We start from the raw sequence: 27,733 nt of genomic DNA, 5'->3' as shown, positions 1-27,733 counted from the left end.
TCGTATTAATGTTATTGAAGTATAATTGACAAAATATAAACTATGTATATTTAAAATGTACAATTTGAGGGGTGCCTGGGTGGCTCAGTTGGTTGAGCATCTGACTTTTGATTTTGGCTTTGGTCATGATATTGGGGTCCATGAGGCTGAGCCCTGCATCAGTCTCCACTCCCAGCTCATGGGGTTCTTACTTTCCCTCCCCTGCTCTCTCTCTCTCTCTCAAAAAAATGTATAATTTGATATTTTCTGCTGTGTGCGTGTACTCATGGAACTATTACCACAGTCTATCCAGACAATGGAAACATCCCTTACCCCTGAAAATCCTTGTGCCCCTCTGTATTCCCACAATATATCCTCTTGTTCCTTTCTTCTCTTGGACCTCAAAAACTTCTATTAGGACAGGCTTGGAAAGCAGGTCTGGGGCCCCCTTTCTGGGAAGCACCATTCCTACACTCTCCTTGCTTTCTCTCTGACTCTATTCCTTTGGTCAAGACAAGGAAGACTCTCCCCTAGCTGAGGGGTCATAGGGGAAAGGGGGCCTTACCCTTTTTCATCATACTTTCTCTGAAATATGTGATATATGTTGTGAAAGCCTCCTTATAGAAACACAGAAACCAGGAAAGGACCACATTTTTTTTTTTTTTTTTTTTTTTTCTGTTCTTAGATCACTTCTCTGAGGAAATGATATGTATCTTGCAGCTGCTTGCATGGCTGATTGAAGAATGGCTGAGAAGAGAGGGACAATACTGGGGAGAGGAAACACCAGCTCATGTTTCAAAAATACTCTGACAAAGGTCCATGAAGGATATTTTATTTTATTCCCCTTACAAGACTGTGTAACAGTAGAAAGCAATTAATTCCTATTCAGTGATTGATCCTAGTGACCTGGACATTCATAGGAGCTGTGTAGGTGGTATTCTGCCCAGTGAGGTGAGAAGAATAAACTTGAGAAAAAAGGTCAGTGTTTTGTTTTGTTTTTTTTTTTAATCAGGTACAACTTGCTAGATTTGAATTAGGAAAAAAAAAACTGTTTTATGTTTCTTTAATGAGGATGATCAAATACAGTAAAATGGTTGGGTTGCATAGGATCAACTCTCTGATGTTCTTTCTTGCCAAGGGACCATATTTCCCAAGCATAACTGACAAGGTAAATTATGTGACCCCCTGAATTGTTAATTTTTTGTTTTGCTGTTCTATGGAGTAGATGAAGTATATGTGCATTTTAATGTTGGTTGTAAGGAAATCTGTACAATCTTTCTAGAAGGAAATTTATAATAATGAGTAATTATTATAGTAATAAAGAGCCAGTAAGGTTGCCAGGACTAGAAAACTAACAACAGCAATAGTACTATTATTAAGTGCTTCCCATCTACCAGGCTGTGAATTGTTTATATGTTTTAATTAATTTTTGTCTTGCAATTACTCCAGTGAAATAGGCACTAATATTTTTTCCATCCTAGAGATGAGGAAACTATAACAGAGATATTAAGCCATGATCACACAATTAGTCCTTGATGCAATCAGGATTCAAAGCAGGTAGATTTATGCTTTTAACCACCAAGCTTTATGCGTATATATTTTTAATCTGCCTATGATACCTCCTCATGAGGTATTATTCCTGCTTCACAGGTGTGGAAAGAGTATCAGAGAAGTTAAATACGGCCAAGAATATAAATCTCATCATTTGGTGGATTCAGCCCTGATGTGGCTAACTTTATAATCCATGCTATTAACCATGATGCTAGAATACAAAAATTGGTAAATATTATACACCGTGACTTTATATTGGAGGAATAATCAGAAATTTTGATAAATTTGAGTACCAAAGCATTTATATAAAAAGTAAACAAAAGTGTCCTAGTGGATCATGGTTAAATAAGTTATAGATAATAATGGATTATTAAAATTGTGCTTACAAAGGCTTTTTAAAAATATTTATTTGTCAGAGAGAGAGAGAGAGAGGACACAAGCAGGGGGAGCAGCAAGCAGAGGGAGAAGCAGTCTCCCTACTGAGCAAGGAGCCCGATGTGGGATTCAATTCCAGGACCTGAGATCATGATCTGAGCTGAAGGCAGACGCAGACGCTTAACTGACTGAGCCACCCAGGCATCCCTTACAAAGTTTTTTGATGATATGGAGTATTAAGATTATAATGATATTTTGGTAGAAAAATAAGGTACAAGGTTAGATGGTTATGTCATGGCAAATATTTTTAAAAGGAGCAAAGAAAAAAGAATGGAAGAAAATACATCAATATATATATATTTTTAATACATCAAAATATTAATGAAAAATGAAAACATTCTGAATGGTTTGATTATGGACAATTTTAATTTTTTTCTGCATTTTTTAAGTCAGTAGTCTTATAAATGTGAAGGTCAATATTTGAGTTTGGGTTTTTATATTTACTTCCATATAATTTTTTTACAAAACCAGACTTAGTTCTTTAGGACAAATTTCTAAAATATTTACCATCAACATGCTTTTCCTTTGTGTACTGAAATATAGCAAGTCATTTAAATTCGCTTGTTACAGTGTTTTAGTAGTTAAGTATAGTTCTCTGTGTGTGGATCTTCTGTGGAAACAAATGAGATTTGGTATGTGACCCCTGCACTTTAATAACATTTGATCTACAGCTGACCAAATAGAAAGTGAACCTCTTTTGTTTAGAGAAAAAATAAATTGAATTTTACCCTGTATCAGCTCTACATATAAATTTGTTTCACCACATATTAAAGATGATGGGTCTTGCTTCAAACCCTAGTGATTGGTAAAAGTGGACAAGAAACTTTTGGACTCCTATGTGAGTTGGAAACCCCTTGTCCTAGACCCTCAGCCCAAGTCACAGAGCCAAACATCCCCAGTTTTAATTGAATTAATAATTTCTGATGATATGTTTATTTTTATGATTTGGGGAAGTTGCTTGCATTTGAAAGTTTAGCACAAACACAAGATTTATTTAAAGAATAGTTCTGTAGAAAACACTAGAGTAAGAGCATCGGGTGCTCCGATATTGAAATTGGGAAGAAAACTTTCATCTGTACTTTGTTCAAAGGCAAAGACAGAGAGGATATGATCCTGTCCTGAATTATCCTGCGGAGGAGTCTTGCTGGAGGAATGCTGTCTGAGGGAGGAGATCAAATGACTGAGCAAAAGGCAGGATTGAGGGGGCAGGTCCGAGCAAAGACCAATGACACCTCAGCTACCTGGATAATTATGACGTTTCAGTAAATCTATTACACATTACCTAGGATTTAAAAAAAAAAAGTGTTTTGATTAGTTGTAGACTGTTTCCAGAAATGAATCACGTAGCATCTGGGGAAGTGCCTCTAGAGATATTAAACAAATCCTCTATTAGTCATGAGCAGTAGACTGAGTGATAAAACCACATCTGGAGAATTACATTTCAAAAGACTCATCCTTTTCCTTTTAATTTCACCAGGTGCTAAGCCAGGTGTTTTACATAAATTATCTCATTTGTTTTCTCTGACAATATACTAAAGCAAATGCTATGAATCCCATTTTATAGATGAGGAACAAAGGCTTAAACAATAAGTTGTCTAGTGTCACTCCGCTCACATGGAGACTTGACACAAGATCTGCTTGACTCCAGTGCCCTGATCACACCCACAGGAAAGCAGGGCATGATAGATGAACGAATGGGAAGGGAGTGTGGTGAAGGACTCACAGAGGGTAGTCATTGTGTGGCCAGGAAACAGAAGTCATCAAGCAGACTTATGTGGTAAGTTCTATTTTATTTATAGTGACATAACACAATGAAGAGGTGAAAATGAGATGGGCATGTATGGGGTGAAGCTGTCTGAAAGGAATAAAATGTAAAAGTAATATATATTATATATATTTATGGATAATATGTATAATATTATATATCTAATAATAGGTTGGAAAGAAGTCCAGATACTAGCAAGTGAATAGGCAGATCTAGAGAAAGTATAGATGTGGGTTTAAGGACCTGATTGCTGGCCTAATATCCTCTGATGGATGTAGTTTCAAATGCGTGCAGCTTTAAAATAATTTAGCCTTGATTGCCTGTGGTTGGAAGTGAGTTTTTGGGAAGCAGAATGTATTTTCTTTCCTCTTGGGAGCCTTGTGCACTGCATCAAATAGCTTAAATTAAAGGAATTGCATCGTCTTGTGTGTGTTGGTAAAATTACTATTTAAAGCAAACAGAGGACTTCAATTTTTCAGAAGAGGAGGGAATAAGAGATAGAAAATCGGTAAGCTGTGACACCTGCACAGAATCTTGTTTGAAGTTCAGAAAGGGAATAATCTATGTAAAAACTTGTTTTTTTTTTTTTTTTAGAGAGAGAGGAGATGATAGTGCTCTGTTCTAAATGAACAGAAACAGAATGTGATGAATTGACTGAATAATGTGGTAATTTTCATATAGTGTAGTTTCCAGGAAGGAAAGAGACATCCCACTGGGATGTTCATAGTAAGGTGCTTCACTAAGGCACAAATGATATACACATGTAAGACAGTGGAGACTAGAGATGACTCCTGTTTGAAGGCTCAAAACTAGCTAGATAGAGACTAGAAAGTTAGGGGTTTCTAAGTAAGCACCAGTTATAAATGGGGAAGTCAGTTACCTTGCTCCTCTTGAGAAGGGAATGCTGAGCTCCTAGGGCTGTTAATGAGAAGAGTTGAGGCTGAATATGCAGATTTTAGATGCAGTCTAATGTTAATAGACCCCCAGGAGAATGCTTGTAGAATGAAATCTGGAAGGTAATTTGTGACTGGCAGCTTGTTCCAGATGGGCCAGGCCAATGGAGGATATCTGTTAGAAACTAGTCCAGCTTGTTTAAGAGAAAGGATTAATTACAGTAATTATAATGACTAAATTGACTATAGAATCAGTGAGAAAATAAAGGAAACAAAGTTATGCTTTCAGGGACTACTTTGAGCTCATGTCGCAGAGTGAAGTTATCAAAACAGCTCCTGCTTCTTCTGTGATCAGTAAATGTGACCGGGACCAAGAAATTGTCATGATCTAGAAGAGCGAGCAATTAGGAAAATACCACAGAAAAACCACGACTGTGTTTTCTAGTGGATACAAGAGAAGGCATGGAGGTACAGCCTCATTCTCAATTCCCCCTTTTAATTATTATGTAATTGTTGGTGGAACTTAATCATGTCTAGAGCTCTAGCTGAATGGAGGCCAAGAAATGTGCTCTGACGTGTAGCAGAAGGAAGTTGGCTGCACTGTGCACTTGGTTATCAAACACAGTACCAAAAGCATTGCATGTTTGGAGAGGCAACCACTGTTGTGGACCAGATAGGTACCTGAGATGATATTACCTGTCCTTCCTTCTCTTTGCTTTCTTTTTTTTAAATGGAAAATTTTCATGAACACATGGTCCAACAACAAAAAGAACTAATTTTTTTTTATAATTTATATAGCCATATGATAATTTCACCCTCTTTAGAAGGAAAAATTGTGATATTGGTTACTTTTTGGGGGAGGATTATAGAAGTGGAAGGCAAAGCTTATATTTTATGTTTAGAAAGATTAGTTCTCTGCCCCAAAAGCTATATTCTTCTTGGCCATATTGGAGCTGATTGTCCAGAGGGCGTGTATTCTGGCTCAGATCATGGAAATCAGAGCCACTAAAGGAAGGGAGGCACTTTTGATGAAAGCCACTGGTTTCTCATTTTATGTAATTTCCATCTCCTTTTTTTCCCTGCAAAATTCTCAGATATTATGGTTGTAGCCTTTCCGTTATCTGCTTAGATGTACAGAAAAATGTGTAGGTTTTTTATTATGTCTTCCAAACCCCTATCCATGGGGAGTAATCTATGTGCCCCCCCCCAACATTTTTAAGTTGATATCTAAAGTTTTTCCATCATAGTATTACACTGTTGCAAAGGATGTACTTTTTGGCAGGTTGTAATTATTGATATTTTTAAAGAAAACTCTCACACTGTTCTTTTCAGTATATCTATTAGAATCTAAAGTAAAACTTTCCAAATTTAGAAGAATCCAGGTAATACTGTCTCTGTGTCTCCAACTTCAGTTCCTCCCCACTCCCTCTCAGAGATGGTGTTGGTCATGGTGTGTCTGGTGAGAAATCATTTCACAGAGGAGCAAGGAATTGGTAAGGAGTAAGGAATTGGTAAGTGGGGAAAGAGAGCCCCACCCAGGTAGGGATAGCCCCACCCAGGTAGGAAGCAGCCATCTCACCTCCCTTCCTCTGAGCAGGACCAAAAATTCCAGAGGGGGAAAACAGGACAAGGCTAATTGTTTTACATTATTTGCACATTCAAAAGAGGAAGAATTTTCTTTTTTCCTCTCCTGACATATCTTTCTCCCACAGAGTTGTAAGTTCCATAAATTATCTTTCATTATCTTCTTTATTTCAGTAGTCTTCAAATTCTGAATACCTTCAAAATGATTTTCAATCTATAAATATCATCATACATTTTTAAGCTGTTACCTAAAATTTATCATTCTAACTTTAATAGTTTCAAAGAATGTAATCTCTGATATATACTAAGTATTGATATATTTAAAGAAGCCATTAGATCTCTTTAAAATGTGCTCAATAAAATCTAAACATGATTGTAATTTGATTTTGCATTTGAAAAATTTGAGCAAACTCTTATTTTTTTTAAGGTGGATATTTATTTATTTATTTATTTTTAGATTTCTTTTCAGTGTACCAGATTTCATTGTTTATGTACCACACCCAATGTTCCAAGCAAACTCTTCTTTAACAATAGTATTATATTATTCTTTTTTCCCTAAAATTTATATTTTATGCTATTTTGCTCATAATATTTTAGTCTACTCTCTGTGAAAAGAATCTGCATAATCAGACCTACTTTGAGACAGAAATTTTAATTACATGACCAAGGAACAATCATCTGACCTCTAAATTCAAATTCTGAGGTAGAATATTTGTTAGACGTTCTTCGAAATTTTCTCTTTTATCACTATGAAATGTCCTTTTTAATAGCTAGGAATACACTTGGTTTTGAAGTCTCTTTTATCGATATTAAATATCTACTCCAGTTTTATTATACTCACTGTTCTCATGGTATATCTTTTTCCATTCATTGGCTTGCATCTTATGCCTTTATAGTTAAAGTGCATCTTTTTTAGGCAGCATATGTTGGATCTTACTTTTATATTTACTCTTACTCTCTGTCTCTAGAGAGATTAACAAAGATAAAATGGCTAGATCATTAGCTTTTAAACAAATAATAGCTTTAATGGTATACAATTCATATAACTTATGGTTCTCCATTTAAAAGTGTGCAACTCAGTGGTTTTTACAATGTTCACAAAATTGTACATTCATTACCACTATCTTATTTTGGAACATTTTCATTATCCTTACCCCCAAAACCTTGTACCCATAAGTAGTTACTCCCTATTACTTCTCTTTTCAACCTCTCTGAACCACTAATGTATTTTCTGTTTCTATAGATCTGCCTATGCTAGATATTTCATATGAATAATCATCTAACAAGTGCCCTTTGGTGACTAGCTTCTCTCATAGAACATAGCATTTTTAAGATCCCATGTTGTAGCATGTATCAGTACTTCATTCCTTTTTATGGCCAAATAATATTCCATTGTATGGATGACTGCATTTAATTTATCCATTCATTTGAAAGATGTTTGTAATTTTCATTTTTTGTTTTTATGTATAATGCTGCTATGAACATTTGTGTAAAAGTCTTTTGTAGACACAGATTTTCAGCTCTCTTCGGTATACATGTCAAAGTTGAATGCTGGGTCTGGGTTATATGATAACATGATAACTCTGTGTTTAACATTTCAAAGAACTGCCAATTTGTTTTTCAAAGTGGCTACACAATTTTACAATCTCACCATATTTGAAGATCCAAATGTCCCCCCATCCTCATCAATACTTGTTATCATGCATTTTTTTTTTAAAGCCATCCTAGTGGGTGTGGATTGGTATCCCACTGTAGTTTTTGACCTGCATTTCCCTGATGGTTAATGACATCGATCATGTTTTCATATACTTATTGGCTATTTTTATATCTTCTCTAGAGAAATACCTTTTCAAATCTCTTTTCTGTTTTTCAGTTTGGTTACTTGTCCTTTTATTGTTAAGTTCTTTATTTACTGTGGGTACTGGTCCCTTATTAGATATGTGATTTGAAAATATTTTAGCTCATTCTGTGTGTTATTGTCATTTGAAGGACAAAAGTGTTTAATTTTCTTGAAGTTCAATTTATCTATCTTTTTCTTTTATTCTTTGTGCTTTTGGTGTCTTATCTAAAAAACTACTGCCTAATCCATGATCACTAAAATTTATATTTTATATATTATCTTTTTCCCTAGGAGCTTTATAGTTTGAACTCTTACAGTTAGCCCTATAATCCATTTTGAGGTAATTTTTGCATATAATGTGAGATTAGGGTCCAACTTCCTTCTTTTGCATGTGCCTATTCAGATGTTCCAGGACCATTCTTTCCTTGGTGAATTGTCTTGGCATCCTTTTCAAAAATCAACTCGGCATCAAGGTAAGGGTTTATTTTTGGACTCAGTTCTATTCCATTGATCTATATGTGTATCTTTATGCTAGTGTCACATTGTCTTGATTAGTGTAGATTTGTATTAAGTTTTGAGTTTGTAAAGTATGAGTTCTCTGACTTTGTTTTTCTTTTTTAAGATTGTTTTAGTTATTCTGGGTCCCTTTCATTTCCATATGAATTGTGGGATTAGCTTGTCAATTTATGCATAAACATCAGCTAGAATTTTTACAGGAATAGCACGGAATCTGCAGATCACTTTTGCAATGTTCCATCTTAACAATGTTAAGTATTCTGATCTATAAATGGGATATTCTATTTATTGGTATCTTTATTTCCTTTCAACAGTTTTGTAGGTTGAATGTATAAATCTTCCTCTCCTTTTGTTAATTTTATTCCTTTTGTTAATTTTATTCTTTTTTGATGTTATTATAAATGAAATTTTTTCTTAATTTCACTTTTGAATTGTTCACTGCTAGTGTAATGAAATAAAATTGGCTTATGTATATTAATCTTATGCCATGCCGAATTCATTTGTTCTAATAATTTTTATTTATTTATTTATTTATTTAAAAGATTTTATTTATTTACTTGAGAGAGAGACAGTGAGAGAGAGCATGAACGAGGAGAAGGTCAGAGAGAGAAGCAGACTCCCCATGGAGCTGGGAGTCCGATGTGGGACTCAATCCCGGGACTCCAGGATCATGACCTGAGCCGAAGGCAGTCGTCCAACCAACTGAGCCACCCAGGCATCCCGATTTGTTCTAATAATTTTTAGGGGATGCCTTAAGATTTTCTATATACAAATTCATGTAATCTGAGAATAGGGATAGTTTGATTTCTTCCTTTACAATACAGATTCTGTTTATTCTTTTTCTTGCCTGTTGCCTTTGCTAGAACCTCCAGGAAAGTGTTGATTAAGAGTGGTAAGAGGAGACATTCTTGTTTTCTTCCTGATCAGGGGAAAGTTTTCAGTCATCTACCATGAAGTATGATGTTAGCTATGGATTTTCACAGATGCTTTTTATCTGATTGGGAAGGTATGCTGGATTGTATCACATTCTTTTTCTATGTCTCTAGAGATGAGCATGTGTTTTTCTTCCTTTATTCTATTGCTCTGGTGTATTACACTGATTACTTTAATATGTTAAAGCAACTGGTCATGGTGTATAATCCTTTTTATGTATGTGTTTCTGGATGCAGTTTGCTGGTATTTTCTTTTTCAGGATTTTTTCATCTATATTCATAAAAGATATTGGTCTGTAGTGCTCTTTTTTTGTTATGTTGATCTCTTGGTCTGATTTTGGTGTCAGTTTAGTACAACTTCATACAATCAGTTGAGAGGTGTTATTTGCACTTCCATCTTTTGAAAATAGACCATTAACTTTTAATATAATTATTGAAATAGTTGGATTCAAGTGTAGCATTTTATTATTTGTTCTCATCCTTTCTGTCTTTTTTCCACAGCTGTTACCCCTTTTACTCCTCCTCTCATGTAATGAATTGCATTACATATACCAACCTTTCATAGTCAACTATGGTTAACTTATTAACTAGTTAATTATGGTTAATTTTACTACTTCATGTCAAATGTAGAAAATTTGCATTTATACAGCTCTCTTTAACTCCCAAGATCCTTTATGTTATACATATCATATATGTATCTACATACATTGAAAATCCCAACAAGGGGTTATAATTTTTGCTTTTAGCAGATCTTCGCAGGAAAAAAATAATCTTTTTATTATTTATTTATTTTTTAAAGAATTATTTATTTGAGAGAAAGGGTGAGAGCAGTTGGAGGGAGCAGAGGGAGAGAGAGAGAATACTCAAGCCATCTCCCTGCTGAGCATGGAGCCTGAGGTGGGGCTCAATCCCAGGACCCTAAGATCATGATGTGAGCTGATAACAAGAGTCAGATGCTTAACCACCTAAGCCACCCATGGAAAAAAATAATATTTTTAATTTACTCAGATGTTTAGTTCTGTTTTTCTTCCCTTATTTCTGAAGATTCAGGTTTTCCTGTAGTGTTATTTTCCTTGGATTTGAAAAATCTACTTTATTGTTTTTTGTAGACCATGTCTGTTATTGATGAATTTTATTCGTTTTCATTGATTAGAGAACATCTTCATTTTTCCTTCATTTTTGAAGGATACTTTTGATCAATATAGAATTCTGGGTTGACAGTTCTGTCAACAGCTTAAAGATGTTGTTCCACTGTCTTCTGGCCTCCATTTTTTTTTTTTTTAAATTTTTTAAAGATTTTATTTATTTACTTGAGAGAGAGAGCAGGGAGAAGCAGAGGAGGAGGGAGAAGGACAAGCATAGTCCACACTGATCATGGAGCCTGACATAGGGTTCAGTCTCAGGATCCTGAGACCATGAGTTAAGCTGAAGCTAAGAACTAGACGTTTTACTGACTAAGCCAATTAGGAGCCTCTGGCCTCCATTATTTCTGAATGAACAATTGATGATTATTCAAATCATTATTCCACTGTATGTCATAGTTTTTTACTCTGGCAGCTTTTAAGATTTTTCTTTATATTTTATTTTCAGAAGTTAGGTTATTCTGAGTTAGAATTTATCTTTTGTTGAATTTATCTTGTTTTAGATAGTCAAGAGCTGTGAAAGGTCTGAGATTTTTACCCTACTTTCAAGAAAACAAGTTAGCCTGATACAATTTCATGGATACTGAAGGAAGACATGTTACTCTTGGGTAAGAGACAAAGGATTTTATTGCTCATGGTGCTTTAGACAGTGTGAGCTTTAGGTTCCTATTGATTCCCTTTGCCTCTCAAGTCCTGTGGTGTGACATAGAACAGTCAAGGAGGATGCCGTACACGCAGTGGATTTGAGTCACAGCTGAGGAAACTCCAGTCTTTTAAAGGGCACTAAAAACAAACCTGCCCAGATTTTGCCTAAAAAGAGACCTTGTCTTTATTATAATGGTCACAAAACAAATTTGTTCTTTGTCTCAGAGGGAGAAACTATCTCTAATATCCAAGATTATCTGTTACACAAACATGCCTGAAAAGATAATCTGAAATAAAAGCTGATACAAAATGTACAGAACTGCTGTAGAGAACTATCTTTCAACAGGAGTACGCTGAACTTTTGGATCTGTTCATATATGGTTTTTATCAAAAAATATAAATTTTGGCTACTATTTCTTCAAGTATTCAACCCTAATCTTTTTCTTCTTTCTTTATGGGACTACAAAGTCATGTGTATTAGACTTTTTGATGATTTCCCATAGGTCTCTGATGCTCTGTAATTTTTTTTCTTTTTTTTGTAGAAGGTACTCATTTTATAAATGGAAGTTTGACTTATAGTTACCCAGTTAGCCAAGCACCAGTTCCCTTTCACCCTCCCCTCACCAGCAACCGCCTATCTACTTCCTGTTTCTGAGTTTGGTTTTATAAGGTTCCACATATAAATGAGATTATACAGTATTTGTCTTACTCTATAAGACATAAATAACTTAGCAAAATGCCTTCAAGTTTCATCCATGGTGTCACAAATGGGAAGATTTCCTTCCTTTGTCAAGGCCAAATAGTATTCTGTGTGTGTGTGTGTGTGTGTGTGTGTGTGTGTGTGTGTGTCTGTATTTTCTGGATCCATTCATCTGTTGACAGACATTTAGGTTGTTTTGTGTCTTGACTATTGTAAATAATGCTGCAGTGATAATGGGGGTGGAGATATCTTTTCAAGACAGTTATTTTATTTCCTTCAGATATGTACCCATAAGTGGTATTATTGGATCATGTTATAGTTTTATTTTTCAATTTTTTGAAGAACCTCCATATTCTTTTCTTTGATTGGAGAATGTCTTCTTTTTTGAATGAAGCCATTTTTAGTGGCTGTACCAATTAACATTCCCATTAACAGTCTACCAGGGTTCCCTTTGCTTCACATCCTTTTTATTTATTTTTTATTTTTTAAATTTTATAAACATATATTTTTATCCCCAGGGGTACAGGTCTGTGAATCACCAGGTTTACACACTTCACAGCACTCCCCAAAGCACATACCCTCCCCAATGTCCATAATCCCACCCCCTTCTCCCAAACCCACTCCCGCCAGCAACCCTCAGTTTGTTTTGTGAGATTAAGAGTCACTTATGGTTTGTCTCCCTCCCAATCCCATCTTGTTTCATTTATTCTTCTCCTATTCACTTAAGCCTCCATGTTGCATCACCACTTCCTCATATCAGGGAGATCATATGATAGTTGTCTTTCTCTGCTTGACTTATTTCGCTAAGCATGATACGCTCTAGTTCCATCCACGTTGTTGCAAATGGCAAGATTTCATTTCTTTTGATGGCTGCATAGTATTCCATTGTGTATATATACCACATCTTCTTGATCCATTCATCTGTTGATGGACATCTAGGTTCTTTCCATAGTTTGGCTATTGTGGACATTGCTGCTATAAACATTCGGGTGCACGTGCCCCTTTGGATCACTACGTTTGTATCTTTAGGGTAAATACCCAATAGTGCAATTGCTGGGTCAAGGGCAGTTCTATTTTCAACATTTTGAGGAACCTCCAGGCTGTTTTCCAGAGTGGCTGCACCAGCTTGCATTCCCACCAACAGTGTAGGAGGGTTCCCCTTTCTCCGCATCCTCGCCAGCATCTGTCATTTCCTGACTTGTTGATTTTAGCCATTCTGACTGGTGTGAGGTGATATCTCATTGTGGTTTTGATTTGTATTTCCCTGATGCCGAGTGATATGGAGCACTTTTTCATGTGTCTGTTGGCCATCTGGATGTCTTCTTTGCAGAAATGTCTGTTCATGTCCTCTGCCCATTTCTTGATTGGATTATTTGTTATTTGGGTGTTGAGTTTGCTAAGTTCTTTATAGATTCTGGACACTAGTCCTTTATCTGATATGTCGTTTGCAAATATCTTCTCCCATTCTGTCAGTTGTCTTTTGATTTTGTTAACTGTTTCCTTTGCTGTGCAAAAGCTTTTGATCTTGATGAAATCCCAATAGTTCATTTTTGCCCTTGCTTCCCTTGCCTTTTGCGTTGTTCCTAGGAAGATGTTGCTGCGGCAGAGGTCGAAGAGGTTGCTGCCCGTGTTCTCCTCAAGGATTTTGATGGATTCCTTTCGCACATTGAGGTCCTTCATCCATTTTGAGTCTATTTTTGTGTGTGGTGTAAGGAAACGGTCCAATTTCATTTTTCTGCATGTGGCTGTCCAATTTTCCCAGCACCATTTATTGAAGAGGCTGTCTTTTTTCCATTGGACATTCTTTCCTGCTTTGTCGAAGATTAGTTGACCATAGATTTGAGGGTCTATTTCTGGGCTCTCTATTCTGTTCCATTGATCTATGTGTCTGTTTTTGTGCCAGTACCATGCTGTCTTGATGATGACAGCTTTGTAATAGAGCTTGAAGTCCGGAATTGTGATGCCACCAACGTTGGCTTTCTTTTTCAATATCCCTTTGGCTATTCGAGGTCTTTTCTGGTTCCATATAAATTTTAGCATTATTTGTTCCATTTCTTTGAAAAAGATGGATGGTACTTTGATAGGAATTGCATTAAATGTGTAGATTGCTTTAGGTAGCATAGACATTTTCACAATATTTATTCTTCCAATCCAGGAGCATGGAACATTTTTCCATTTCTTTGTGTCTTCCTCAATTTCTTTCATGAGTACTTTATAGTTTTCTGAGTATAGATTCTGTGTCTCTTTGTTTAGGTTTATTCCTAGGTATCTTATGGTTTTGGATGCAATTGTAAATGGGATTGACTCCTTAATATCTCTTTCTTCTGTCTTGCTGTTGGTGTAGAGAAATGCAACTGATTTCTGTGCATTGATTTTATATCCTGACACTACTGAATTCCTGTATAAGATCTAGCAGTTTTGGAGTGGAGTCTTTTGGGTTTTCCACATATAGTAACATATCATCTGCGAAGAGTGATAATTTGACTTCTTCTTTGCCGATTTGGATGCCTTTAATTTCCTTTTGTTGTCTGATTGCTGAGGCTAGGACCTCTAGTACTATGTTGAATAGCAGTGGTGATAATGGACATCCCTGCCGTGTTCCTGACCTTAGCGGAAAAGCTTTCAGTTCTTCCCCATTGAGAATGATATTTGCGGTGGGTTTTTCATAGATGGCTTTGATGATATTGAGGTATGTGCCCTCTATCCCTACACTTTGAAGAGTTTTGATCAGGAAGGGATGCTGTGCTTTGTCAAATGCTTTTTCAGCATCTATTGAGAGTATCATATGGTTCTTGTTCTTTCTTTTATTGATGTGTTGTATCACATTGACTGATTTGCGGATGTTGAACCAACCTTGCAGCCCTGGAATAAATCCCACTTGGTCATGGTGAATAATCTTTTTAATGTACTGTTGAATCCTATTGGCTAGTATTTTGTTGAGTATTTTCGCATCTGTGTTCATCAAGGATATCGGTCTATAGCTCTCTTTTTTGGTGGGATCCTTGTCTGGTTTTGGGATCAAGGTGATGCTGGCCTCATAAAATGAGTTTGGAAGTTTTCCTTCCATTTCTATTTTTTAGAACAGTTTCAGGAGAATAGGAATTAGTTCTTCTTTAAATGTTTGGTAGAATTCCCCCGGGAAGCCCTCTGGCCCTGGGCTTTTGTTTGTTTGGAGATTTTTAATGACTGTTTCAATCTCCTTACTGGTTATGGGTCTGTTCAGGCTTTCTATTTCTTCCTGGTTCAGTTGTGGTAGTTTATATGTTTCTAGGAATGCATCCATTTCTTCCAGATTGTCAAATTTGTTGGCGTAGAGTTGCTCATAGTATGTTCTTATAATAGTTTGTATTTCTTTGGTGTTAGTTGTGATCTCTCCTCTTTCATTCATGATTTTATTTATTTGGGTCCTTTCTCTTTTCTTTTTGATAAGTTGGGCCAGGGGTTTATCAATTTTATTAATTCTTTCAAAGAACCAGCTCCTACTTTCGTTGATTTGTTCTATTTTTTTTTGGTTTCTATTTCATTGATTTCTGCTCTGATCTTTATGATTTCTCTTCTCCTGCTGGGCTTAGGGTTTCTTTCTTGTTCTTTCTCCAACTCCTTTAGGTGTAGGGTTAGGTTGTGTACCTGAGACCTTTCTTGTTTCTTGAGAAAGGCTTGTACCGCTATATATTTTCCTCTCAGGACTGCCTTTGTTGTGTCCCACAGATTTTGAACCGTTGTATTTTCATTATCATTTGTTTCCATGATTTTTTTCAATTCTTCTTTAATTTCCCGGTTGACCCATTCATTCTTTAGTAGGATACTGTTTAGTCTCCATGTATTTGGGTTCTTTCCAAACTTCCTTTTGTGGTTGAGTTCTAGCTTTAGAGCATTGTGGTCTGAAAATATGCAGGAATGATCCCAATCTTTTGATACTGGTTGAGTCCTGATTTAGGACCGAGGATGTGATCTATTCTGGAGAATGTTCCATGTGCACTAGAGAAGAATGTGTATTCTGTTGCTTTGGGATGAAATATTCTGAATATATCTGTGATGTCCATCTGGTCCAGTGTGTCGTTTAAGGCCTTTATTTCCTTGCTGATCTTTTGCTTGGATGACCTGTCCATTTCAGTGAGGCGAGTGTTAAAGTCCCCTACTATTATTGTATTATTGTTGATGTGTTTCTTTGATTTTGTTATTAATTGGTTTATATAGTTGGCTGCTCCCACGTTGGGGGCATAGATATTTAAAATTGTTAAATCTTCTTGTTGGACAGACCCTTTCAGTATGATATAGTGTCCTTCCTCATCTCTTATTATAGTCTTTGGCTTAACATCTAATTGATCTGATATAAGGATTGCCAGTCCTGCTTTCTTCTGATGTCCATTAGCATGGTAAATTCTTTTCCACCCCCTCACTTTAAATCTGGAGGTGTCTTCGGGCTTAAAATGAGTTTCTTGGAGGCAACATATAGATGGGTTTTGTTTTTTTTATCCATTCTGATACCCTGTGTCTTTTGACAGGGGCATTTAGCCCATTCACATTCAGGGTAACTATTGAGAGATATGAATTTAGTGTCATTGTATTGCCTGTAAGGTGACTGTTACTGTATATGGTCTCTGTTCCTTTCTGATCTACCACTTGTAGGCTCTCTCTTTGCTTAGAGGACCCCTTTCAATATTTCCTGTAGAGCTGGTTTGGTATTTGTAAATTCTTTCAGTTTTTGTTTGTCTTGGAAGCTTTTAATCTCTCCTTCTATTTTCAATGATAGCCTCGCTGGATATAGTATTCTTGGCTGCATGTTTTTCTCGTTTAGTGCTCTGAAAATATCATGCCAGCTCTTTCTGGCCTGCCATGTCTCTGTGGATATGTCAGCTGCCAATCTAATATTTTTACCATTGTATGTTACAGACTTCTTTTCCCGGGCTGCTTTCAGGATTTTCTCTTTGTCACTGAGACTTGTAAATTTTACTATTAGGTGACGGGGTGTGGGCCTATTCTTATTGATTTTGAGGGGCGTTCTCTGAACCTCCTGAATTTTGATGTTCATTCCCTTTGCCATATTGGGGAAATTCTCCCCAATAATTCTCTCCAGTATACCTTCTGCTCCTCAGTCTCTTTCTTCTTCTTCTGGAATCCCAATTATTCTAATGTTGTTTCGTCTTATGGTGTCACTTATCTCTCGAATTCTCCCCTCGTGGTCCAGTAGCTGTTTGTCGCTCTTTTGCTCAGCTTCTTTATTCTCTGTCATTTGGTCTTCTATATCACTAATTCTTTCTTCTGCCTCATTTATCCTAGCAGTTAGAGCCTCCATTTTTGATTGCACCTCATTAATAGCTTTTTTGATTTCAACTTGGTTAGATTTTAGTTCTTTTATTTCTCCTTCTAGAAAGGGTTTTTATATCTCTCAAGAGGGTTTCTCTAATATCTTCCATGCCTTTTTCGAGCCCGGCTAGAACCTTGAGAATTGTCATTCTGAACTCTAGATCTGACATATTACCGATGTCTGTATTGATTAGGTCCCTAGCCTTCGGTACTGCCTCTTGTTCTTTTTTTTGTGTTGAATTTTTCTGTCTTGTCATTTTGTCCAGATAAGAGTAAATGAAGGGGCAAGTAAAATACTAAAAGGGTGGCAACAACCCCAGGAAAATATGCTTTAACCAAATTAGAAGAGATCCAAAATCGTGAGTGGGTAGAAAGGGGATAAAAAGAGGTTCAAAAAGGAAGAAAGAAAAAAAAAGCAAAAAGAAAAAAAAAAAAAGAAAAGAAAAGAATTTTTAAAAAAAGAAAACACCTAAGAAAAATGTAAAAAAGAAAAAATATATATATTAGATAAACTAGTAAAAAATCATTAAAAAAGAAAAAGGTAACAGTTAAAAAGAAAAATTTTACCCGAAGGTGAGAAAAAAAAAAAATGAAAAAGAAAAAATTAAATTAACTGCAAGACTAAAAAAAATCACAGGAAAAAAGCCATGAGTTCCGTGCTTGGCTTTCTCCTCCTCTGGAATTCTGCTGCTCTCCTTGGTATTGAAACCGCACTCCTTGGTTGGTGAACTTGGTCTTGGCTGGATTTCTTGTTGATCTTCTGGGGGAGGGGCCTGTTGTAGTGATTCTCAAGTGTCTTTGCCCCAGGCGGAATTACACCGCCCTTACCTGGGGCCGGGGTGAGTAATCCGCTCGGTTTTGCTTTCAGGAGCTTTTGTTTCCTGAGTGCTTTCCGTAGAGTTCCGGAGGACGGGAATACAAATGGCGGCCTCCTGGTCTCCGGCCCGGAGGAGCAGAGAGCCCAGGGCCCCACTCCTCAGTGCGCCCTCAGAGAACAGCGCCCAGTTATTCCCGTCTGCCTGACCTCCGGCCGCGCTCCGAGCTCACCGAGCCTGCGACTGGTTCAAGGTAACACTGAGCTGTGAGCTTACTGTTGGCTCTGTCTCTGCAGCCGGCTTTCCCGTTCCAATACCCGCAAGCTCTGCGACACTCAGACACCCCCGATCCTTCTGTGACCCTGCGGGACCTGAGGCCACGCTGACCCTGCGTGGGCTTCGCCCCGGTTTAGCCTCTGGAGCGATGTCTCTCAGCGGAACAGACTTTTAAAAGTCCTGATTTTGTGCGCGGTTGCTCCGCAGCTTGCCGGGAGCTGGCCCCTCCCCCCGGGGTCTATCTTCCCGTCGCTTTGGATTCACTTCTCCGCCAGTCCTACCTTTCAGAAAGTGGTTGTTTTTCTGTTTCCAGAATTGCTGTTCTTCTTCTCTTCGATCTGCCGATGGATTTGCAGGTATTTGCAATCTTTAGATAAGCTATCTAGCTGATCTCCGGCTAGCTGAAGCAGTCTCACCTTGCTACTTCTCCGCCATCTTGACTCCTCCCTCCCCCTTTGCTTCACATCCTTATCAGCACTTATCTTTTGTCTTTTTGATAACAGGGATGAAGTGATACCTCATTGTGGTCTGGATTTGCCTTTTCCAAATGATTAGTGATGTTGAGCACCTTTCATTTAATTGTTGATAATTGGTATACCTTGGAAAAATGACTATTCAGGTCCTTTGCCCATTTTAAAATTGGATTACTTGTTTTTCTTTTCTTATAGTTTCTTGATTAATTGATTTCTTTATGATTATATAATGATTTTCTTTGTCTCTTCTGAACATTTTTGGCTTAAAGTCTATTTTGTGTGATAAAAGTATAGCTACCCTTTTTTTTAATTTGATTACCATACGCTTATTCTCTTTACTCTTAGCCTATATAGATCCTTAAAGCTAAACTGAATCTCTTGTAAGCCACATGTCTTGGATCTTGTTTCTCTACCTATTCAACTATTCTATGTCTTTTGATTAGAGAATATAGCTTATTTACCTATCAGTCATTGATAGGTAAAGACATGATTATCATTTTAAAAATTGTTTTTCTGTTTTACAGATATTAAAATATTCTTAAATGTAACTTTAAATATAAATACATAAAAACATTTTTCTCCCTTTTCTACAGATTGGGTCATTTTTATTGATTTATCTTCAAATTTATAGAATTTTTTTCTCTGTCATCTCCAGTCTTCTATTGGATCTATCCAATGAATTTTTAAATTTCAGATATTAATATTTTTAGCTAAAAAGTTTCATTATTTTTTATCTTATGTATTCCTCTAAGAACTCTTACCTTTTTTTTTATTAATTTCATCTCTATTATTATTTAATTCATAGTGCATAGCTGTAATAGTTGCTTTAAAGTCTTTCCCTGATAATTACAACACTTGTGTCATCTTGAGAACGGCATCTGTTTATTGTATCTTCCTTTGAGAATTGGTCAGATATTTTTGGTTCTTGGAATTTTGTCTAATTTTATTCTGGACAATGGAAATGTTATGGTGTGTAGACCCTGGGTCTGGTTATAATCCTCTGGAGAATGTTGAGGAACTTGAGTAGATTAAGACTAAATGTTCTGTCTTGTCTTTTCTGGCTCTAACTTATATCTCAATTGAGTTTTCAAAGCACATTCTATGTTAGTTTTGGCTTGTTCCACACATGAGTAGCTCAGGGTTTAGTCTGAGACGTGGGCAACGGTTCAAATCTCCCTTTATTTCTCAGACATTTTATTATATTAAGTTGGGTCTGTCCTATACATGTATAGATGAGAGGGTATGTCTGAGAACTGGCATAAGCTCACAGATTTAGGAAATCTCTAAACTTAGCTCTTAGTGCTCTAAGAATACTTTATACTTTTTAGCCTGTTGGATTGACTTTCTCTTATTTCTATGTCCAGAAATATGGGGTTACCTGAAAGTTTTGTGGCTACTGTCACACCAAGCCAATATATGAGTAGGGCTCAATCTTGGGGACAAGGCTGTGAGAAAACAGAAGGAACCATTCCTCACTTTCTTATATACAATCTGCCTCTTTTGATTTTACTATTCAGAATCATTATTTGTTGTTTAGAGACCTTGGGTAGTTGGCAACAAAGTTTTTAGTTGTATTTAGCTGCAGGAAGGGACTGTGGGGTGTTTATATTCAGAGCTAATTCCAGAATCATGCCCATACCTTAATTTTTTAAGTGAGAATACTAATTAAAGGCATGTTCTGAGAAGGACACTTGGAGGTCAGTCATAGAAAAATTATAATTGTATGTTCTTTGCTTTCCTTCTCTTTTTCTTCCCTTATACTGGCCCCTATTTCCTAACACACACAATACTCTTGTGTCTGCTTCTGGCTTTCTGCTGCTTGCTATTAACAACCTTACTCAGGACAGTTCTCATCTCTTTTTTAGTGTTTTCCCAGACTTGTTAAGAATCCTATTTTCTTAGTAACCTACTTGAACTTAGTTATCAGTTGAAACACACTTGATAAATTAATTCTCTTTAAGGTGCTATTGTCTGATAATGCTTATCTCCTCAGTCAGTATTCCAAGGCCACTTTTAAGTATCTTTCCAGAAGGAGACTTTATATTAAATCCAAAGCCTCATCTCTAATAGTAGAATTTTAAGCTTCAGTATCAAGTACTTATAGACACTTTCATAGGGTTGATAAACAGGAATTCTCAAATCAGCAGGAACAGGAATTCTCAAATCAGCAGGAAAATTTTACCCAAACATAAAGATAATCATGGTTAGTTATATGTGTAGTTTATAGGAGCAATTTTTATTATTCATAGGTTTTAAGAAGGACTTGTGTGGTAATTTAAAAAATCTTGTTAACAATAAAAATAAATGTATGCATTAGAAGTACCTTAGACTTTTTGCTCAAATTTTTGTATTATTCAGCAATAAAAATATAGAAAAATCTCTCACAAACAACCAAGATTATTTTTTGTTATTACTTTCATTGTGGCCTTTAATATCTTACTAAACACTTTTATTAAATAAAAGAAAAATGGTAAATATAATTAACTCTGAAAAATAAAAACTTATGTAATTGGCTGCTCCCATATTGGGGACATAAATATTTACAATTGTTATATCTTCTTGGTGGATAGACCCTTTAAAAATGATGTAGTGTTAGTGTCCTTCTGTATCTCTGACTACAATCTTTAGTTTAAAATCTATTTATCTGATATGAGAATCTCTACCCCAGCCTTCTTTTGAGGCCTATTGGCATGGAAGATGCTTCTCCATCCCTTCACTTTCAGTCTGGATGTATCCTTAGGTTCAAAATGGGTCTCTTGTAGACAACATATGGATGGGTCCTGTCATTTTATCCAGTCTGCAACCTATGCCATTTAATGGGCATGGTCCATATATAGTATATAGTATTATGCCTCCATCAGAAAGGATGAATACCCAACTTTTATATCAACATGGATGGGACTGGGAGAGATTATGCTGAGTGAAATAAGTTAAGTGGAGAGAGTAAATTATTATATAGTTTCACTTATTTGTGGAGCATTAGAAATAACACAGAGGACACGGGGAGATGGAGAGGAGAAGGGAGTTGGGGGAAATTGGAGGGGAAGATGAACCACGAAAGACTGTGGACTCTGAAAAACAATCTGAGGGTTTTGGAGGGGTCAGGGGGTGGGAGGTTGGGAAAGCCTGGTGGTGTGTATTATGGAGGGCACGTATGGCATGGAGCACGGGTGTGGTACATAAACAATGAATTCTGGAACACAGAAAAGAAATAAGATAAATAAATAAAAATTAAAAAAAGGCTTAAATATAAGTAAAAAAACTTCAAACCTACACAGGTGCATTTTCTCATCTTACCCCACAGATCACCCATACTTTGGCCAATAACATATCATGTGGGCTTAACATATCATATCATAATCAATAGTCCTTAAAATTTAGCTTAGGCTTTATCTTCTCTACAGGGTTTTCCCTGGCTCCTTCCAAAATAATCAAGCATTTCACTGTGTATATATACATTTCACAATATGAAAACACTTTTCATATTGTATTCTATTTGGTTGCTTAATTGATAGTCTCCTTCACTGGATGATGTGTTCCTTTAAACCGGAGACTCTTTCTTACTCTTTTCTTCTTCTTAGTCATAGTAAATCCTCATTTAATGTGTAAAAAGGGAGCATGAACACCAAAGAAGGAAGGAGAAAAGAAAGAAAAGATGGATAGTACCAGGGTTGTTATGTGGCTAGGCACGAGACAACTATGTATCAGACATTCAGGTGAGTGATAATGAAGTGTAGGTTGAAATTGCAAAACCCCAGGTTCCTGTCACAAGAGTAGGAGAAAACCACTGTATTTGAGTTTACTCTGAGTTTGGAGATAAAGACTTCAGCAAATCAACAAGAGAGGCAAGGCAAGAAAGGAGAGAAACCACCAGGGGATGGTAAATGACCAACTAGGTTGGAGTCCATCCAGATGGCCGGAGCTCAGGGTTCAGGTATCAGGGTTCAGCCTGGTACATACCACAGGAAGCCATAAAGATGATGGAACTCTGTTTTCAGGGGCATATTTTGACACAGTAGCTGAGGAAAAGAAGGAATAACTATTAACATTCTTTTGTTGGCACATTCTTTAAAAAAGTCACTGAGATTTCATTTTTGCCCTACTCTTGGTCTATTTTGAAGACATTCTAAGGACAGTCAGTGACTTAAAATACAAAACATTCATTAAGTACTTAGTGTATGCAGACAACCATGCAAGATTCTGTGTGTTGTGCAAAGGGAAAACTCAACAAACAGAATCTGCTTTAAGCAAAGACAGTATGATTGTGTGTGTCTGTGTGTGCACTCGTGAGCATGTGTGTGAGAGGGAGAAAGACTGAAATAATGTTTTTCAACCTTGGCTTGACAGAAATCCACATTGTGAAAAAGTCCTAAATAATACTAGGGGGAAAACTTGGCAAACACTTGAGAATCAATTAAGGTTTAGAGGTTAGAGTAGGTGAAGCATTTTTCTCTTGTGCTTTTAGGCTTTTTTCTTCTATCCATCAAGATAGTGGGCTAGAATCTACCATATGATAAATAGTAATTTATTAACCCCTCTTGAGAAATTAGTCATTCAATTAATTCAGTTGAGTAAGAATTTTTTAAAACTTTCTATGTGTCCAGCTTTGTGTCAAATGTTGTATAAGATAAAAGATAATTCTTGTCATTATCTTGCCTTTGAAAGTTTTTGGGGAAGATGATAAATGAAGTAGTATGAAAAAATAATAAGGCTTATGGCAAAGATCTTAAATGAATTCAACAAAAAACAGTCAAGAGTACTCAGAATGTACCAGTCGTGAGGATAAGCAAGGACATGGATGACCATCAGAATAGCTTTTGAGTATAGGCTTTTGCTTATGTTTTCCCTATTCTTGAAATTCTTTTCTTTCTCTTGGTTTCCAGAGCACTTCTGGGCAATTGGTGTTATTGTCATGGCTTTTATAACTGGCATTCTGCTGCCACTACCCAAGAACTGGGACTCTAGGAAGTCCTCGATAGCGCTGGATCTCCCACTGTCTATTAGGTAATAGTAGAGGAAAACAGCAGTTTTTAAGGACTGGGTGGGTACATTTAGAGCAGCCAGAATGGGCACAGGAAAAAAGCAAAGATTTTTAGATTATGTAAAACTGTTAAAATTTTTGACACTGTGTCTTTGAGATTGGAAGAAGAAATTTCTTCCAATCTAATGAGAGTTCTTATGGTCAATCCTGGATGGTCTTTCTTTCTTTCTTTCTTTCTGTCTGTCTGTCTGTCTTTCAACTCCAGCTTCTTGATGTTTCAGTTTCACAGTAAGTGCTATCAAATAACTTAGAATTCATTCTTCAGGGATGCTGTACTAGACATTTGATTGTAAGGAATGAACCCATTCAGGCTAGCATAGAGGAAGAATTTTTATTTAATATAAGAAAAATGGAAACAAGCTGGGCTTTTGAGGATAGAGTTCAAAATTGGAAAGCTGTTAGGCATGGAGACTACTCTGTCTTTCACTGGGTTTCTGGCTTTCTGGCTTTCACTGTATTGCTATGTTTGGCCTCTTCTTTTAGTTTTCTGGGCAACTTATCTTGCTATAACTTAAACATAAGTGGGCACATGGTGGGAAATGGTCACTCCAGCCCCTGTCCTCATGACTTTCCAGTGTGAGTTCCCACTCTGACTCCAGCTCTGTATGTCTTAGTTCAGAGTTTCGGGGAAGGGTCTGCCCTTGAAACTAGTGCCCATGTGTTCCCTGGTCACCTGTGGCCATAGGAGTGTGGTCATAGGATTAAAACATGGCCACTGAGGCCTACCTCTGAAGTAGATGCTGTGCTGTAAGAGAAAAGATGATCTAGATTGGGCAGGAATCCCCAAACCTGCCTGCAGAAGTGTGTTTGAGGGACATTTACCCATGTAGCAATACTCCTGGCCAAAATCAAATTACTTTCCTAGTTCCTTCTGAAACAGGATGACTCACTGCTTTACTGGAGTCAAGAGTTTGAGAGCTCAGGAGCCTCAGAGAATTAGCTGTCAAAATAGAAAGTTACCTTTTGTGTTTCCTTAGAGAAGTCTTTATGGAATTGGCTCCTCATTTAAAAGGAGTCCTGGTGTCCTGCTTGGGTATCCGGGGGTCCTGGAGGTGCTCTTGACAATTTGGATACCAGTATAATCTGGTCACACAGTACAGTTGAATAAATTTGAGTAAGTTTTGCATATTGATTGTTAAACAAGAGAAAAGAATAATAAGGACACCTGAGTGGTCCAGTTGCTTGCACGACTGCCTTCGGCTCATGTCATGATCCTGCAGTACTGTGGGATTGAGTCCCACATGGGGTTCCCTGCTTGGCCGGGGGTCTGCTTCTCCCTCTGACATTACCCCCTCATGCTTTCTCTCTCTCATTCTCTTCTCTCTCTCAAATAAATAACTAAATCTTTTTTTTTTTTTAAAGAAAAGAATAATACTATAACCAAGTTGATATGGGAAAGGCTTATCAGTGGGAAAACTTCCCTCTTCTGACCCCCCCAAATTGATTTGAAGAAAATTAACTATTTGGATTAAAATCTATCTCAGAAATTAGAGAATCCATTTGATTTAATTCGGTCAATGAACATTTCCTGTTTGCATGCCATGCACCAGATACATGTTAAATCCCATGGCAGCTGAGATGATGTTCCTTGCAGTTGTTTCTCTGTATGCAGAATTGGCTACATAATTTGTGGGGCCCAGTGCAAAATGAAATTTCAGGATCTCTTCTTCAAAAATGATTCAAGAGTTTTAAGATGGCGATAGTAAAGCATTAAACCAAATGCAAGACCCATTCTAAGTGTGGCTGTATGCATGAATAGTGTATTGTTAACTTTGCCTCTCATAATTTCATGAGGAAAATATATTTTATTCCCAAAGAGTAGGTAAATGAGGTATACCAGGTGGTTCTGGTCCTTTTTCCAGCTTATTGCGCCATAAGAAAAAGCTCCTACTGTAGGGCTTTCATTTTTTTTTTTTAAAGAATAAATCTCATTGCTTCTAATTATATGCATAATTTCATTACAATATTGGATAACTCTAGTCATTTATTAGTTAAAAAATAATCCTTATAATGGTTTTCATGTTAAATCTTCCCCTTTCTTGTGTTTTCTGGTTGTTTAAAACTTTCAGATGGTAGGTTTATAAACTCCTTTGTAATAAGTTTTGCATACAGTTAATTTTAGCTTAATTTGTATCCTGGATTATAATATCCTATAAAATAGAAACTCAGTATATTTTAGTTGAGGAAGACAATTGACTGGTTGTGTTTCAAGGGGATACAATGATTTATAATACCAGAATTTGTGAATTACAAGTATTTATTATGCAAAACCAGAGGGAAGTGGTTTATCCTGAGGGAAAAATGGCAGTTTTCTACAAGCGGTATAATGTACCTTAAAATAATTTAAGTAATAAGTTTCATCTCCAGATTTTCATTAACTCAAACAGCATGTATTATAAAATACATCCGGCTGATGTATTATAAAAATGCCGGATATTTTTTTAAAGGGCTTATATAAAATATTTAGATGGAAAAGTTTCTGAAGAGAGAATAGAGGTTCCAGAGAATTATTCATAAAAAATTATGGTAAAGTTATCCTTTGTAACATCAGTATAGCCTGAAATTCAATATATGATTATGCTGGGAAGGTCATTCTTTTTTTTTTTTTTTTTTTAAAGACTGAACTCCTGAACTGATCAATCTTCCTTTATGTGTTCTTCTTCCCACTGTGCTCCCGGTGGCTCTGGCTGGCCTGTTTCATACTCTCCCTATGCAGATGCCTCTGTGTCAGGAAAAGGGAAGGCACCATGTCAGATGCTGGCAAGAACTATGACTCTGGGTATTCAGGCCTGCCAGCCTCAGGCTTGTGCAGCTCTACTTGGTTCCTGGACCAGTGGAAGCCTTACTGGCAGTTACTGAGGGTCTCTTTCCCACCAGCAGGCATGATCTCTAAATAGTTTGTCACCTTGCACTCATTATTTGGTATGCAAAAATGATTCAGTGTCTGACTAAGCAGTGAACTATATTTTCAGCTATTTTTTGTTTCTGTTTTTGTCTTGTTTTGTTTTTTGCATCTCATTGTAAGTGGGGCTGGTCTGCTCTATGGATCTTCTGTCTGATGGGCTCTTGGCTTCTGGTTCTTACTTTAGTTTTTTGCTGGGACTAAATTCTGGATCATGAAATTGGCTGGGACTGAACCTTCTTTCTAGGATCTGCCAGGTTTTTCTCTCTGGGCCTGGATCCTGCTTCTAATATCCTCCAAACAACTTAAATAGACCTTCCTAATCTTATTCTGAATCTCCACTTAGTTGGACAGTTCTTCATTGACTGGGCATTGTTTTGTGTGCCTTCCCCTGCCCTTTGGAATGAGATTTTAGAAATGTTGTTAACATGCCTCGGCTACATTTAAGTTGGCTCTGCTCCAAAAAGCCAGCTAATCTTCCCATAGTGGCCTCACATTACTGTTAGATCCCCCTGAACTCCTGGTCTTAAATGTCCCAGAATGTTACCTGGGCTTGGCCAGCTGTGGCAGAAACCAGGAGATTCTTCGAGATCAATCCTTAATTTCATTGGCTTATCAGGTATCTTAGACATGATCTGAGTTGAGTAGTTATAACTGAGTTGATCTTCTCTATTTAACAAGTGTGAAATGTAGACTATCCATTAGCGGGAAAATTCTTTCGAGATAATAAAGAATATAAAGTACCATCATGTGACCACTTGTTAACCTACACTTTCCCCCCATGGAGTAAAACTCTGAAGTGTGGCTGCTTGTCTTTCAGCCATGATTCTCTCCAATGCAGTGTCTCCAAGAGACTAAAACATTCTAGAGCTGATACACAGCTCTTGTTTTTTCTTTGGAGGCTCTCTGAATTGAAATTAGCTCAGGAACAGTTAGG

At 36.7% G+C, this 27,733-nt stretch overlaps 1 protein-coding gene across 4 annotated transcripts in view; it reads left to right on the top strand.

Moving 5' to 3' along the window:
- The window catches only part of LOC309864602 (uncharacterized protein), a gene marked incomplete at its 5' end in the record, with an annotated part of 97,955 nt that overhangs the window by 51,714 nt on the left and 18,508 nt on the right, over nucleotides 1-27,733 (top strand). The window contains one exon of one of the 4 annotated variants that reach the window (XR_014311638.1): nucleotides 3,530-3,742. The exons of 2 other annotated variants lie outside the window; for them this stretch is intronic. Of the gene's footprint in view, nucleotides 1-3,529; nucleotides 3,743-11,155; nucleotides 11,246-27,733 lie in introns of those variants that run through there. One more of the 4 variants, XR_014311640.1, reaches the window with a different exon arrangement.

The sequence above is a fragment of the Mustela nivalis genome (assembly GCF_964662115.1).
Source record: "Mustela nivalis genome assembly, chromosome: 5".
Taxonomy (NCBI): domain Eukaryota; kingdom Metazoa; phylum Chordata; class Mammalia; order Carnivora; family Mustelidae; genus Mustela; species Mustela nivalis.
This window is presented reverse-complemented; position numbering and strand designations above follow the sequence as displayed.